The following is a 14,997-nucleotide window of genomic DNA, read 5'->3' as shown; positions in this document are numbered from 1 at the left end:
CCTCTCCCCAGATTTGGAAGTAGAAACACCATTGACGCAAGTAAGAAAACCTGGCAAATTTCTCATATTTTTTCCCATACAATAAAATTTCTGTCTGAGACAGACATGGCAGGTATATCAGACGAGGAACAGTTCAGGGTGAGAATTTCCAAGTTTCTTTGAGCTCTTCCTTTAGTTTGGGAGTTTGCATCACGTGAACTTTATCAGAGATATTGGAGGGGAGGGGAAAATTTGTGTGCACGTATGCGCACGTGTGTGTGTGAACCCACCACTCTGCTGATAAGTGTAACGACTGTGCCACTCTTGATACTCTCATGACTGCTACGACAGCTCACTTTCCTGTCACAATAAGGAGTCAGTTTCAAGCTTCTGGGTTTTGAGGTCAAGTTAGGTCTTACAAACAGTTCTGGGGGAAGTACTACAGTGAATAGAGACTTAGGTCTTCTTTGAAAGGCTTACTATTTTATTACATAATAGAGAGCTCCACTTCTGACTCATCGTATTTTATTTCCCCTAATATGTAAATGAAACCACAGAGTTGTTTTGACTGGAGCTGGTTATTACATCCCTAGATAACCAGTCAGCAACTGGAAGCCTCGTTAAAGCCGCGGAGGCTATGCAAATTAAGTGACTGCGTACTCCACCTTTGGCTGCTCTCAGAAGGAAACAGCAAAGTTTTTAACATAACAAAACTGTCTTAGCATTTCAAAACTGAAAATTAGTGCTGTTGAGGGGGAGAGATTGTGAATGCATGAGAAAAAGGTCACTATTTTGAAATAATGTTCAGTACATTGCAATGACTTCAAATAACACACAGGTAGTCCTGAATGGCTGGTTTTAATCTGAAGCTCTTTTGTCTTGTGAATGAGAAGGTGGACATGAGCAGCACAAACCTATACCGTGCTCCTGGAGGAATCTGCACTGAATACTCACAGTAGTCTTGGTGGACAGAGATGCAATGTACTGAATGTTATTTCAAAATAGTGACTTTTTTCTCATGCTGCGAAGAGGGAGGCTGCGGCCCCCGCACATTAGCTGGAGCATAGGAAGGGCACCACTGGAGTGGTGGGGTTGTCCTGCACCCTGCAATGAACGCACATGGGACACCCACATCCAGCCAGCGTTGCTATCTGCTTCTGCAGTGAGGGCCTCCTTAGACTTGTTCTCTCTGTTGGTTTTTTGGGTTGTTTGGTGGTTGTTTTTTTTCCCCTTTGACAGGCTTCAGCTTTGTTGGGCTTGATACAGCTCTTTGTAAAGAAAATAATTCCTTTACTTTCTGAGGCAGAGAAATCACTCTCAGTGAAAACGGCCAACTTCTTGCAAAACAAGAGTTTCCAAGAAAGATAAAATGATTCTGAGGAACTGGCGTTTCACCCTGTCGTTACGTGGCTGTTTTCATATAGACCCTTTTTTCACTGAAGAGCATGGAATACTCTGCACCATGAAAATGGCCAGTAAATGAGAAAAAACATGGGGGGAAAAAAGGAAAGTCTAAGGGCTGCTTCTGCGCATTCATTAAAAATGTCAGCCAAAGTCATTGTTAGTCTATGCAAAAAGATCAGGAAAAAAGGTAAAATCCATGCTTGCTCTGACTAAACAATAGGCCTGGTGAGAAAGAAGCAGTGGCTGCTTCCAGAACTGTTGTCTTGATGTTTCCTGCCAAGAAATCCCAAAGCCCTTATTAGATCTGTAGCGATACAGATGGGAAGACAAGCCGCTGCCTTTATGTGATTGCAGCTGCGCTGGGGACTCTTACGTGTTCTGCACTGAGAGATCAGAAACAGGGAGGACTGACGACTCCTGGTGTGACGCGAGGCGGTACCCGGGAGAGCAGTGCTGATGAGGGGGTCTCACGCAAACAAATCCACGCTGCTGTGCACCATGCAGACCCCACGCAGGTCCCTCGTGGTGGCCAGGGGGGATGGGGCCATCACTCACCCACGCTCCAGTCCCGCCCTTCCAGCCTTTGTGCAGCAACATGTGTTCGTTACTGCCACCTCTTACACTCCCGAGCCATAGACATCTTTCAGCTGTTTCTTACTAGAAAATGTTGGAGTTACCTGGGAAATGTCCTGCTCCTGGCCTTCCTCTTTCCCCCTATGGTTTCACCACAATACTGACATCTTCAACAGGTTTGTACAAAAAAAAAAAAAGGCACTCCAAACAATTTTAGTAAACAAAAGGTTTCAATCTCAGAGAAAATGTTGCTGAAACTCAAAGTGGTTTCTTTTCAGTGAAATTGTGAAGGAAAACGGAATTTTCTTTTTTACCAAATGTTCCATTATCTCAAAGTCATCAGTATGGAGAAAAGGGATCTAAAGATCTGGGAAGAATTTTTAATCAAAACTAATCAAGAAAGGCTGGAACCACAGGTAAAATGGACTTAGAGTGCTTTTTATGAGTCTGTTTTTTTAAAAGTCCCTAACACTAAGATTCCCCCAAACTAGATTTCGAAATTTTACTTTAAATGCTTCTACTTTTCTTCCCTTCTATTTCCTTCTTTGTTTCTCTGATTTTCTTTCTTTGTTTCTTTCTCTCTTCCCCTCACCACTGCCCCCCCCCCCAATCTTTCAAGACAACTTGCTGAGTGCCTAATGTTTTCCTGGTAATTATAGTAAGACTTTAAACTCATTCCAAAGAAATCTAAAGACCTCCTTATCTCTGTATGGCCATTTTAGCTCCCACAAGCTGCCCAAACCTAAACTGATTTGAACAAATTTTAGCACCTTTTTCTTTTTTGTGTAGCACAAATATTTATAAAGAACAGCTTTCTCACAGATACTAGTACATCCACCCTGCTGGTATCGATGGTTGCTAGAAACTTGCAAAACACAACAGCCTGAGCATCACTAGGAAGTTTAAACTATTTAATGGGATATTACTTACTCTTCTGCCCTGTCCATGTGCTCCAGCCAGTGAGTAATACCAGTGAAATCCTACAAGGGATTTCAGGTCAGATTCTCAGCCTGCAGGAGTCATGCTGGCACAGCTCTGCAGTACCGCTGTGCCTGTTCACCTCATGTAAGGTTCTGGTCTTTTGTTTCCTTTTCAGCAAGTGGCAGTTTCTGCCAGCTGAGCTGACATGAGAGGAAGGGTCTTTGATTCATAACAACCAAGTAGCTACATCAAAGAGTGGCAGTAGCACCAGCTGAGATGCCTTTCATCATGATTGAGGTCAACAGGAACTCGAACCTTTGTGCCAGGACTGGGTAGGAGGTAGTCTCTGGTCTGAAGGTAGTAGCAAAGGTCAAAGGCTACCAGACGTTACTGGCAGCACCTTGCGCCATCCCGGGGTTCCTGTTATATCTCAGATGCAGGAACCCTCCCACATGGTTGTGGGGCAGGTCTAAGCCTCCAAACGAAAGACAGTGACAGGGAAGGGGAGCTGCCAGATGTTCTAACTTCACACTGAGTGATGGACACAGTGCCTTCTCCTATAGAGAGGATCTTTTCTCACAATTTCCAAAGTTTAAGCAAAGGGGATTTTTATTTTTGCTTTAACTTTGACGAGGATTCCCCTTCCAACTGAAAAAAAATGGTTCTTTTAAGAGGAGTGGCTTTAAATTTTCCTTCCCAAATGCAGATGTGCTGAAGTTGTTTGTGAGGAATATTGAAGTTATTTGCATTCTGCTGGATTTCAACACTAGTAATGCTTTTTTATATAAAATGAGAAATGCAGGTAAAGAGTCTCTATGACAAACCCTCATGGCAAAGTATTTGAACAATGAATAGTGATAACAGATACAACCTATATACAACTACACACACTGTTATTTACTGATGCCTTGTCCACGTCATATGGTTTTATATGTGCTGTTAATGGAAATGTGCCCATGTCTTTTCTACCACAGTTCTGCCTTGCTTGCTAGGAATTCTGATTCAAGTCATAGCAAAAACCTGAGCACTACTGAATGGGACCTTTCTCAACAAAGATGTCTCTGGCTCACCTATGAATGCAGACACAATGTACAACAGCAGTGCGGTGTGATATAATGTAACCTTCACTGTCTCGACAAAAATCAAGGCTATTTAGTAGAATCTGTGTTTCTCTCCCCATCTTTCCTTTTCCATAGATTTGTTGTATGTAAATAAAGCTGCAGCGCAAGTGAATGAAATTCTGTCTCACCTGCTCAGTCACAGGCATTCAAGAGAGACATTTGTCGTATAAAGTTTCTGGGGTTCTTTTCTCCTCATTTCTATTTCTTCCTTTTCATGACCAGTTAACTGTAAGGAAAGGGCAATGCACATGTAGTCCCCTATAATTAAATGGTAATTATAGTATTGTCACAATGGAAATTCATGACTGCTAAGGATTTCAGCTCTGATGACTCTGTTCTCAAACCCATGGCTGTGCCCAGTCACCTCCCATCTAGCAGCTGTGAATAAACTTTGCCCTCATTTATAACTCTACTGCAGATTGGAAGGTTCCCATTTTCTTAAAACAACACACTTTGTTGCAGAGTTGACTTCTGTGGAAAGCTGTGTGGTGACTCCAGGAATGTGGCTGTCTTCCTAACTCATCCTGTGTCTGTGGTGCTTCTGCCAGCTGGCTCATGCAGCAGCGCCAGGCTCGTGGTGCTGACCACAACCTGCAATGTGACTGGCCCTTTCAGCCAGCCTGAAGTTCCCTGCAGATCCGGATGGAAGTGTCCGTCCATGAGGATGCTCACAGTAGTTAAGTAGCATGTTCATTAAATTCAGCTGGGTGAAAAAAAAAAAAGCAGAAGGTAAGGTAGCAGTTAACATATGAAGGATACTATTTGATATATATTGTTTTACTGCAAAATTTCTATTCCATTCAATCTACCTACAACATTAAGCTACCTATAAGGAACTGCATTCTGTGATAAAAGTGCTTTTCTGCTGAACTCTCGAAATATGACTGACATCTTGTTTGCTTTGGGCAAACAACAGTTCCTTTGACAAAGGGATTTATTGTTATGATTGTCAGACTAAAGCTCTCTGAAGTGATTCTTACTCTTAGATGTTAATTATAGGTGGAGGGAATTGAAACAGAATATCTAAAACTGATATTATTATTACATATACAAACAAGCATTGCGTAGGAATATTAATGTTTAACTTCTGAGGTAGTCAGGCGTGTGCTTATGGAAGAGATTCTGCAATGCAGGGCTTTCTCCTGCTGTTTCTCACTTGCCTTAGAAATTCCATAACTAATTGGAAGATAGTACAGCTTTGCCTCACAATATTAGAGGAATTTACATTGTGGAAAGTCACAAATGCAAGCAAACTCTTTGCTCAGTCAACAGAAGTCAGAGAAATAAACAGTGAATATTAGGTGTCCTGTTTTCATATGGTGTTCCTTGCAGTAGCTATTTACCACGGAAAGGAAGTAATGTCATTTGTGGCTGGAACCCACATTTGCTTGACTTTCTAGTGCCGGGGAAAGGTTTGGTGGAGTTAGGAAGAAACTCCATGGTGCGTTCATTATGTCAATACCGATTGTGTAACTTCGTTTAGCTTTGCACGGAGGAATTGAGTTTTTGTTTTGAGTACTCTGAGGAGTGTCCTAGGGGATTTTGCCTATAGAAAGAAGCAACAGAAAAAGCCAATTAAAGATGTAGTTAAAAATGGAATGACACACTTTTGGCTCAAATAGCTTATGAAGTCAAGTGGAATTTTGGGGCCAATGAATCTTTGTGTTCTGCAGCTCTGCACTGTGGGGTTGGAGACTAAGTTTAATTTCCATCCTGTTCATTCATTCTCCAGCTAGATAGAGTGAGGACTGCCCCCCAAAAAAAACACAGTTAAGCTTCAGGGAAGAGCAGAGTTAGGAAGTGACACAGGAGAGTCAACAATCACTGTGTGATAGCTGCAGGGGTTATTTATTTACTTAGCAGGATAGCATCCTCTTCTTCCCGTAATCTAGAAGGTCCTGGTTTCATTACCTTCATACTTTCTGCCTATAATGAGAGCTGAACCCAGTAAAGACTCTCCTCTTCTGGCACAGGATCAAATGAGCTCTCATATGTGCAAAAAGCAGTCAATTTTAACTTGAATTGAGTATCGATAGTCCGCTCACAACTCTGAAGAGCCCTGTGTATCAGATCACCAAAAAAAAGGCACTGGGTTACATTTTTGGCAAAAACCAACCGTAAGTACAAATCCATGAAAGTTTAAAAATGTGAAGTGTTTCCTTTTCTTTTTTTTTTATGTCTCTTCAGATAAATTTAAGAGAGATCTCATTCCTGCTCCAGTCCAGGAATTTACTGACATTGGTCAATGATTTCATCTGTGTGACAGACGCTTTTTCTATGGACCTGTTGTGGTGCATTTACTCAGGATGATGTCAGAGCCAAGGGAGGAGAAAGAGAGCACAATTCCCAATATAAGCAACTCCAGGCACATCCTCATACTCCATGGCATGATGGTAAGCAGAAACAGATGCGTTCACTCCATGCAAGCGGTTTCATCATTCTTTTGGGAAAGTACTTAGTGGAAGTTCCCTCATGCCAGGCTTTCTCCTCACTTTGAAACCTAAATTGTTTGCTGAATGACAGTTATTGACTAACCAGTAATCTTCCCTGAATAAAGAATAGTAGGTAGGTTCACACCCAAAATCTCAAAAGACACCCCATAATGACATGAAAAGCTGTGTGTCTGCTTTTGACTTGATCAAAAAGAAATGTAAGCAGTCACCTCCTTTCTTGTTTTGCTTCCTCTGTGCCCCAGTCCAACTGCGTTGCTCGCAGGCAGTAAGAACTGAAGGACAGTGATCACTCTCTCTGCTCCTCACCTTTCTGCATCTGTGGAGCTCAGGCAGTAGAGACCTGCTCCTTGGATGAAGCAGCTCAATCTTAATGTCTTCCCCTGCCTACTCTCTTCCTTGCATCTGAACACAGGGGCCATACCAGCTGTGTTCCCCTTCTTAGCTGGTTGGTTGATGTTGTATCCCCTAGAAGTAGCTTTTTTAACAAACTGCAGAACAATAGCAATAACAACAACACCAAAGTACGTGATGTCTGTTAGTCCCGTTGCTGTTAAACCTTGAGACAAGGCATTGCAATGTGTTTTCATGTGTCTTGTGCCATACCTAGTCACAAAGACACAGGACACTGCAGTGGAACTATCCTCTTGTTTTTTCCCCTGCCACAGTGTTTGGGGTCAGGTAGATGTTCAGATCTTTCAATGTTAAAATTGGAAATAAACCCCAGGATTTCTCAAAATTTTCCAGTCACACTTCTATCATTTCTATCATTCTAGCATCTTTATATGTAACATGTTGAGTACGATTCTGGCCAGCATATGGATCAGTCAGCAGCTGAATATGAAAAAACCTCTCTTTAGGTACCAGGGTGTGCTTGGTCTTAACTAACCTAAAAGTCTTCCCTGTGTTCTCTGCTACTGTTTGAGATGGGATATAGAGCTCACCTGGCCTTTGGCCTGATCTGGGCCATACATTCTTATTCTTTGCTTCCTATTTTACTTTTTTTTCCCTTTAATTAGAAACCTAAGGGATCAGAACTGTTAAACCATGAACTAGTTATAAAAATGTTGCATGATACAACAAAATCTACCAGCAAAAGAGTAACTTCTACAGGATCTGAAACAGTCAGAGATCAAGACTCTGTGTCCATACGGGCTCAAAGACCTGCCACTGCTGCATTCTTGTGATCACAGAGACTGTCCATGTGCCTGTCCTCTCTAGTTTGTGTAACCTATGTGCAAATGAGGTAGTGAATTTTTGGGGCACAAAATGAAAGGAACGCCACAGGCCATACAGCGGGCAACAGGGGAAAGAAGCAGAGCAGTGGGCTACAACCAGCAACTGAGTTGCTTGCACCCAGTACAAAACTGCCATTGAGTTGGCATGAACAGAAACAACGTATTCCTGGTCAGGAATGGTGGTGGCAAACACTGGCAAAGCTCAGGACAGGGACCATACAGAGATGCAACTTCAGGTTGTTATTATTCCATTCTTACAGCTGGCATATCGGCACCCACACCTGCCCCTGTATCTTGAACAAGAAGCCTTCTGCAAAGATTTCATTCAGAAATGTGTGGTGACCAGGAACGGAGTTGCTGTGGTTAAGTATGAAACAGTCTAATTCCCATTAATCTTGTAACAGTCTATATGTCAGCACAGCTGGGAATGAGACAGACAAAATATAGTTAAAAAACAAAGACTCTCTCTTCTGTCTCTTTCCTCTGCCTGTTTAATTACTTTTGGCTGCAGAGACATCATATTAGCGGTAAAAGAAATTTTTAAAAGACTTCCCCCTTTCAAATAAAAACAAGATAAATTCAGTTAACTGATTTGTATCATAAACATTGTAACAACAAGGACTGCTCAGCAGTTTAAAAATTGATGAAGAAAGCTGATACTGTTGAGAAGAGGAAAAAATATATATGGATCTCTTGTTTTATGGCTACAATTAATAACTCTGTAATAAAGGACAATTTTTCTGGGGCGATAATTTTAAAAAGTAGAAAAATGTAATACAAAATTACAGCACAATGCAGTAATAGAGAAAGCGTGTTTTTGCACTGAAAGAAGTGACACTGTAAAAATAACTTTTTGGGCTTCCATTTTTTTAATTTACAAAGAAATACACTGAGAAATTATTGAAATATTTGTGTGCTCCCTATTAGAGTTCAGATCTACTCTGAACACCTTTTTAATGGACAAAGTTAAGGAACATGAATTCTCTTGCACACTGCCCACTTGAACTCATGTGTTGCTGGTCTCCCTAGTGGTTTGCTGCATGATTAACTACATGAAACTAACTATACAGAGAGAATGCAATGTATTAGTTTTCTGTCCTTGAAATTCCGTGATATATGACTCAAGTGGATATTGAAAACCTGGGTTTCATATTTCTTCAAATTTTCCACTGGAATTTCAAATGTCTGTTGAGAATTTTAGACTACTGTGGTGACCTTACTCTCTTAAAAGCTTGTTTATAAGCGTCTTAGAACAAACCGTGGGCCAGTTTGCAAACCTCTGTTGCACAGAATATATTAAAAAAGCCTAACACATGCATTCATTCCCTAAATAAGCCAGAGGATAGACCTAGGTCTCCTGATCCACTCTTTGAGAAGGCAGGCAGCACACTTCAGGTCTGATCATGTCCCATTTAAATACAGTGGAAGTTTTTCCTATCCTCAAGTCCAGTGGTTCCAGGTTGTTTCAGCCAAAGCCTGCACAAATAGGGCAACCTTTCTGCAGGCACCTTGGTCAGATTCAGAGAAGTCTGAAATAAGTTTTCCTGTCTAAGCATTGTAGCTTTAGTACCCAAGAGGTTTTTTTGTGAACACTGGTGCAAAAGCTCTTTTCACTGACATCTACGCTGAAACACCCATTATATTGGAGGGAGAAGGATTAAGCCTGTACTGTTTTCTCTTTAAACATGGAACATTCCTTTTCCCACTGTACAAACTCTCTATAAATTCGCGTTAATCCAAATTTGTCTTCTATCAGGAATAGAAACTAAAAGCCAAAAAAAGGCTTTTCTTTCAGCTTTCTTTTAAGAGCGTGCTGCAAAGTTCCAGAAACTGCTCACACCTTTTGCAGTTTATTAACATAGAAGCTCTGTAAAGTTTTGAATTGCGTAGTTTTAATTAGTCCTAGACTAGTACCAAGCAACCTTATTATTTCTCTAATTATAGTATTAATAACTCTCAAAATTTTACAGGGACTCATCTTTTCTTAACATGACAGTTAATCTCAAGGCTTAGATTTACATGATAACACATGAGATTGAATTCTCAGCTTACATTTTTTACTAAAATTAACTTCTAGCTATTGTGATTGCAAAGAACAGCTGACGAGTGTAACTTGGCTCCACCCTGAATCCTAAATACAATACCAGCAGAAGACAGAAAATGTTGTTTAAAAAATAACTCCCTGGAGTAGATAATATCTGGGGACTGCGGAAGGCTAGCAGGGCTGTAGCCCCTCCCGGGCACATTTATTCCAAATGTTATCTGGTACATAACAGCTGGGAGGATTTGCCAGTCCACAGTCTCTCTCTTTTCCCCATTCTACTGTGGTTGCTAGAAACCATCACATGTCAAAGCTCCTGATTTTTTAGCATTCAGGGCTGGTAATACTGTAGTCCCACTTATTACAACATGACTTCAGCAAAGCTAACGTTCACAGAAGTTACAGAAGCGAATGTCATATCACAAAGCAACCACTGGAGTCATCTCAGAAATTTCCTTTGACTTTCAGAAGTTGAGGGATGCTTCAGTGGTTCATTTGTGAAACATCTTTGCTTTCCAAATAGGCCTTTTATGACATCATTCATCAACAGTCATAGGAAGTGTTAAAGCTCTTATTACGTAATTTAAAATATCTTTTCACCACCTCCAGGAATCTGGAATTTTCTGACAGATAAAAAATGATGCAACAAGATGCCTAGATCATGACTGGGCACTCAATCTTCCTATAAACTCCTGGTATCCCTTATAAGATGGGGTCCTATTCTCAGTTTGAGTCTGTAGGCTTTAGCGTAAAATAAATGTATACACATTAATAATTACATAGCAAAATAGGAAGTTGTCGTGACTTCCCTTTTCTTCCAGGTATATCCCCAAGTACTTTAATTTATGTCCATCTTCCCCGTCAAAATAGCAATAAAAGCAGATAAGAGAAGTATTTTTCGTAATGATTACACTTTGTACTGACATACATGCTCTAAGAGTACAACTGAAATTCTGTCAATACAGTATTTCATACACAGCTGTCAGCTTGCTCTGCTGGGACCCTGAGCTCGATCAGAAGTTGCATGGCAGTAGTTAGCACAGTGCCAAACCTGAACTATGTGCCCTCTTAAGAAAGGTTCAAATCTGCTTGTGAAATACCATGTAAACGTAGACTTAGTCAATGGAACTACTAGCAAGAATAACTCCTCTGCTCTGCTCTACTTTGCTCTCCTCTCATTAATGCCATGATAACAGGCCGGTACCTGAGCAATGTGCATGTATACAGCACATGTTGTTTGCTTTCCCTGGAGGAGGAAGCGTGTGCAGATTAGAAGGGAAAGAAGGAGGGTTTGTTTGCTCTTTATAGACATATTGCAGGCAGGGTAAAAAAAAAAAAAGGTGCATTTGGAGCAGAAGGCAATGATGTTTTCTGACTTCCTGAAACATTTCATTCAGAAGTCTTGGGCCATTTCTGGAGAAAGACCTGTTTTCCTCCCTTCTTCTCCCCTAAAGAAGCATTACCTTTATGTCCAGATTTCTTACTATTAAAAAAGGTGAGAATTTTTAACCACTATCATCCTCTCAACATTCCAGGTGCTGTTTTAGATTTCCTTAGCCCAGCTCTGGTGCAGCTGGAAAAGAATGGCCATGAGGGTCCTAGATGAAGCTGGAAACTTATGTGAGTTTTTGCAATATACTACCAAAAGGCTGGAGTGGTTCAAAATGTCTTTCAGTGCCTTTGACAATTTTCCCTTTTCCCCACAACGGGAGGAAATGAACAGTGCTTTTCTCCCCAGCTCTTCCCTTCACCAAAGCTGCAGATCACTTAGCGTGGGCTATGCTAGCCGGTGCAAAAGCAACAGTCCTTCATCTATGGTTCATGAGCAGCCTGTCCCTCATAAGGCCCTTTGATATTTCATGTGGCCATAGGGATGTAACAAGCTCATACTGCATTAAAGGAGAACAATGTCTCATGTTGCCAACAGCTTATTATTTGTTTTACCTCTGAGACTGCAAATCCAAGAGCCAAAATGAATTCTTATGGTTGCTGAAACAGAATAATTAAAAAAAAGTAAACTGTCCTTCAAATACTGTGCTATTAAGTGATAGGTGAGTGGTTAAAAATAGAATATTCCATATAATCCCACAAAAATTACAACATAATGATGCCTGAAATATAAAAGGTCTGCAAAAAGTGTTGTTATAACCAATTTCTGTCTCTCTCTGAGGCATGCTTAACCTTTGCAGTTCTTTTCTACTCTGCTTCTATTTTGATTAAAGTCACTCACTGAACGCTTTGTCTTAAGTGCGTGCATTAAAAGCATGTCACTTGCTGTACAAAACTGACATGTATCACAAAGTTAATTCCCTCCTATCAACAAATATCTTTTGTAATGATATCTAATCAAATAGATGTATTTCATATGAGAAAATCAATTAATGTCTGAGAAAAGTATTTGATGAATTTTAGATGATTAATACAATTCCAAACCCTGAGAATAATTTCTCAATAACTTATTCTCTAACTGAATGTTAGTGTAGATGTTTTTTCTTCTCTTCAATGTCATGCTATAGTTCTCCACTTTATCTTTCTCCTGCATTGGTCTTTCTTCAACTGTGGCCAAGGAATAACTGAAGAGCAGTATGAGAGCATCAAAGCATTTTCCAGACCATGCAATAGATGCTCTTTAGTAATTGTCCACATTGAAATTATTTTCCTATATTGCCTGATCCTAACACCAATGGAGAAGTCTTACGTATTAATTGGCTTTTAGTAAAGAAAATACAGAGCTTTCCAGGGATGTTCTTATGGCTTAAAGTAGTGTGATGGACTACTCTGGTTGTTGTCTCCTTTGTCACCTTCAAGTTTATGTAGAAAGGCTAACGTTGTTTCCTGTAGACTTGTTGATCCCAGTCCAATAGTGTGATTCTGGGTTTTAAAAGACTATCTGACCCCATCACACATCCATTGCTAACAATCACTGGCTCTAAAAACTGTGACGAATCTACCTACCTGCCTACATACCTTTCCCTGTCATGTCTTAAATCAGCTGAAATTCCTATTAGTGTAATACAAATCACAAGTATGTCATCAGGTTCTCTGCACAGATACTCAGCTACTGAATTTGTTGCCCAAGGATTTTATCCTTGCCTATTATTAACTTATTGTGAATACCTGAAAAAATGCTATATGCAATTTTAGAATTGCAAAGAAGTCAAGTGTCTGGCCTCCTTTGTATGGAAGTTGCCTGACAAACAAGAAAATGCTGCTTGAATTTAAGTCAATAAGTTACTACTGGGTTTTTCCCTTTACTTTCAGTTTGATATGTTATTTCCCCCACCCCCAGCACTATATCCTGGCCTAAGTAATGGTGACAGTGGATTTCAAACAGTTGCAACATCACACTCAAGAAATGAGTGAATTTCACATAAAGTGAGCAACTTACATCTAGATCCTGCAGTTTAGTGTAGCATATCAGATTTATCAAATGTAAACAACAGATTTATGATGGAAACAGCCGACTGATGTAATAGGAAACATTGCATTGCACTGCATTGCATTGCACTTAAAAAAAGCAAAGAACCGTCTTCATATGTGTGCTCGGGGGGAGGAACCTTTGTGCTTCCTGTGTTAAAGAGGACTGGTATCTCTATGGTTCTGCAATGAATCTTACAGAGATACCAGTTTCTTTTGTATCTCTGCCCCATATTTTCTGAGTGACTATGAAGATTTGCAAAAGCATATCGTAGACTTAGGTACCCAAATCCCATTGACTCTCTGGAGTAATTTACTGTAGAAAATGTGATTGGGTTCTTAAAACCCTTTTGAAATGTCATACCTCTTTTTGCTTTTTTTTATCCTTATGCTGGATAGTACTGTCTCCTTCCTCGCATTCTTTTTTTACTTCTAATAGTCTCTAAATACAGGCTGTATGTATAATGGAGTCTACGTAGAGACACCCAATGCGTTGTGAGTCGTAAGTTGACTGGGCAGATGTGGATTTACTGGGGGAGAAGGGAGTAGGACTAAGAGATGAAAACCCCTTCTTTCCACTTCTCTTATTTAGCACCAGCTAGTGCTCTGTGTCTACAGGTATTTTATATCCACATCCAGCCCTACACTGAACAACACTTAGCTCTAATCTGAAAGTTGAATAGCTACATTAGCATGATACTGGCCAATTAATTAGGTCAGGCCACAGTAATGCTATTGTGCAATTTCTACTCTGGAGGTAGGGGATGGCTTACCAGCTTGGAGCACAAATGAGGTAAACATCTTATTGTCCTCTCCATCTAAGGAGAGATACCCAAAGTCCCCATCTTGGGTGGCTGCTCTAGTTGTAGCATAATGCAAAGGAATCACTGTTGTATAAAGCTTAGATTTTTTTATTTTTAATAGAAGCAGGATGTATTTTTCCCCTCTATTGTTTTGCATTTCTCTCAAGGTTTGATCTTGGTTCAGTGATTCCACATAGTAGCTTGCGACTGGAATTTTTTAGGAAAGTTCATTGATATGCTAATATTACACAGTATTTCCTGATGAAGTCACATAAATCACTGTTTAGTGAATTATATATAAAGAACGGAGTTCACTTCTCACTGCTACTACAATAACAGTAATAAAATTTGATCTTTGGCATTAATCTCCAAATCGACATCCATGTAAAACTAGCCAGATGCTGAAGGAAATTCCATATAGAGGAATCATACTGATCATACAGTTTATATAAATCTTCCTTTTACTAATGTTACACAGGTTTTTTCCTGGATTGTGGTGAAATAACTGTGTCATTCCACAAAGCAAAAATCATCTGTCCTTCAAAAGAAAGAAAAACCATTTTCAAATGGACCATTTCTGCCAAAAAGGAATGTTTCCATTGCATTAGAGGAAAGCAAAACATGGACGTAGAGTTTCCACCATTCTCTTTCAGCGTCATAGGGGAAGTAGGATAAAACGATGGGAGAGAAGCTGCTCTCCTCCAAATTTCCCCTTAAGAATATATGAGCTCATAATGAAAAACCAGACTGTCATCAAAAGATATTTTCACAATCTCTATGTTTTAATATTTAAAAATTCCTCTGATGGATCATAGCAAACTATCCCATAATGGAATTTCCACACAGATGTGTCTGTGCTCCATAACTGGCATCTAGGATTCTTGACATAACGCTTGGGTACCGTATTACTCCATTTGTCCTGTAACAATAACTGAGCTAAGGCAATTATGTAGCTTTATGCATGTGTGTGCAAGCATACACTCTGAAAATGTGTATTTATGTATATTAATCATTAACTATTCATGTTTCAGAACTGAGCAGGCATTTAAA

The sequence above is a fragment of the Aptenodytes patagonicus genome, chromosome 12, assembly GCF_965638725.1.
Source record: "Aptenodytes patagonicus chromosome 12, bAptPat1.pri.cur, whole genome shotgun sequence".
NCBI classification, from domain to species: domain Eukaryota; kingdom Metazoa; phylum Chordata; class Aves; order Sphenisciformes; family Spheniscidae; genus Aptenodytes; species Aptenodytes patagonicus.
The sequence above is the reverse complement of the archived record's forward strand: the minus strand, read 5'-3'. Positions refer to the sequence as shown.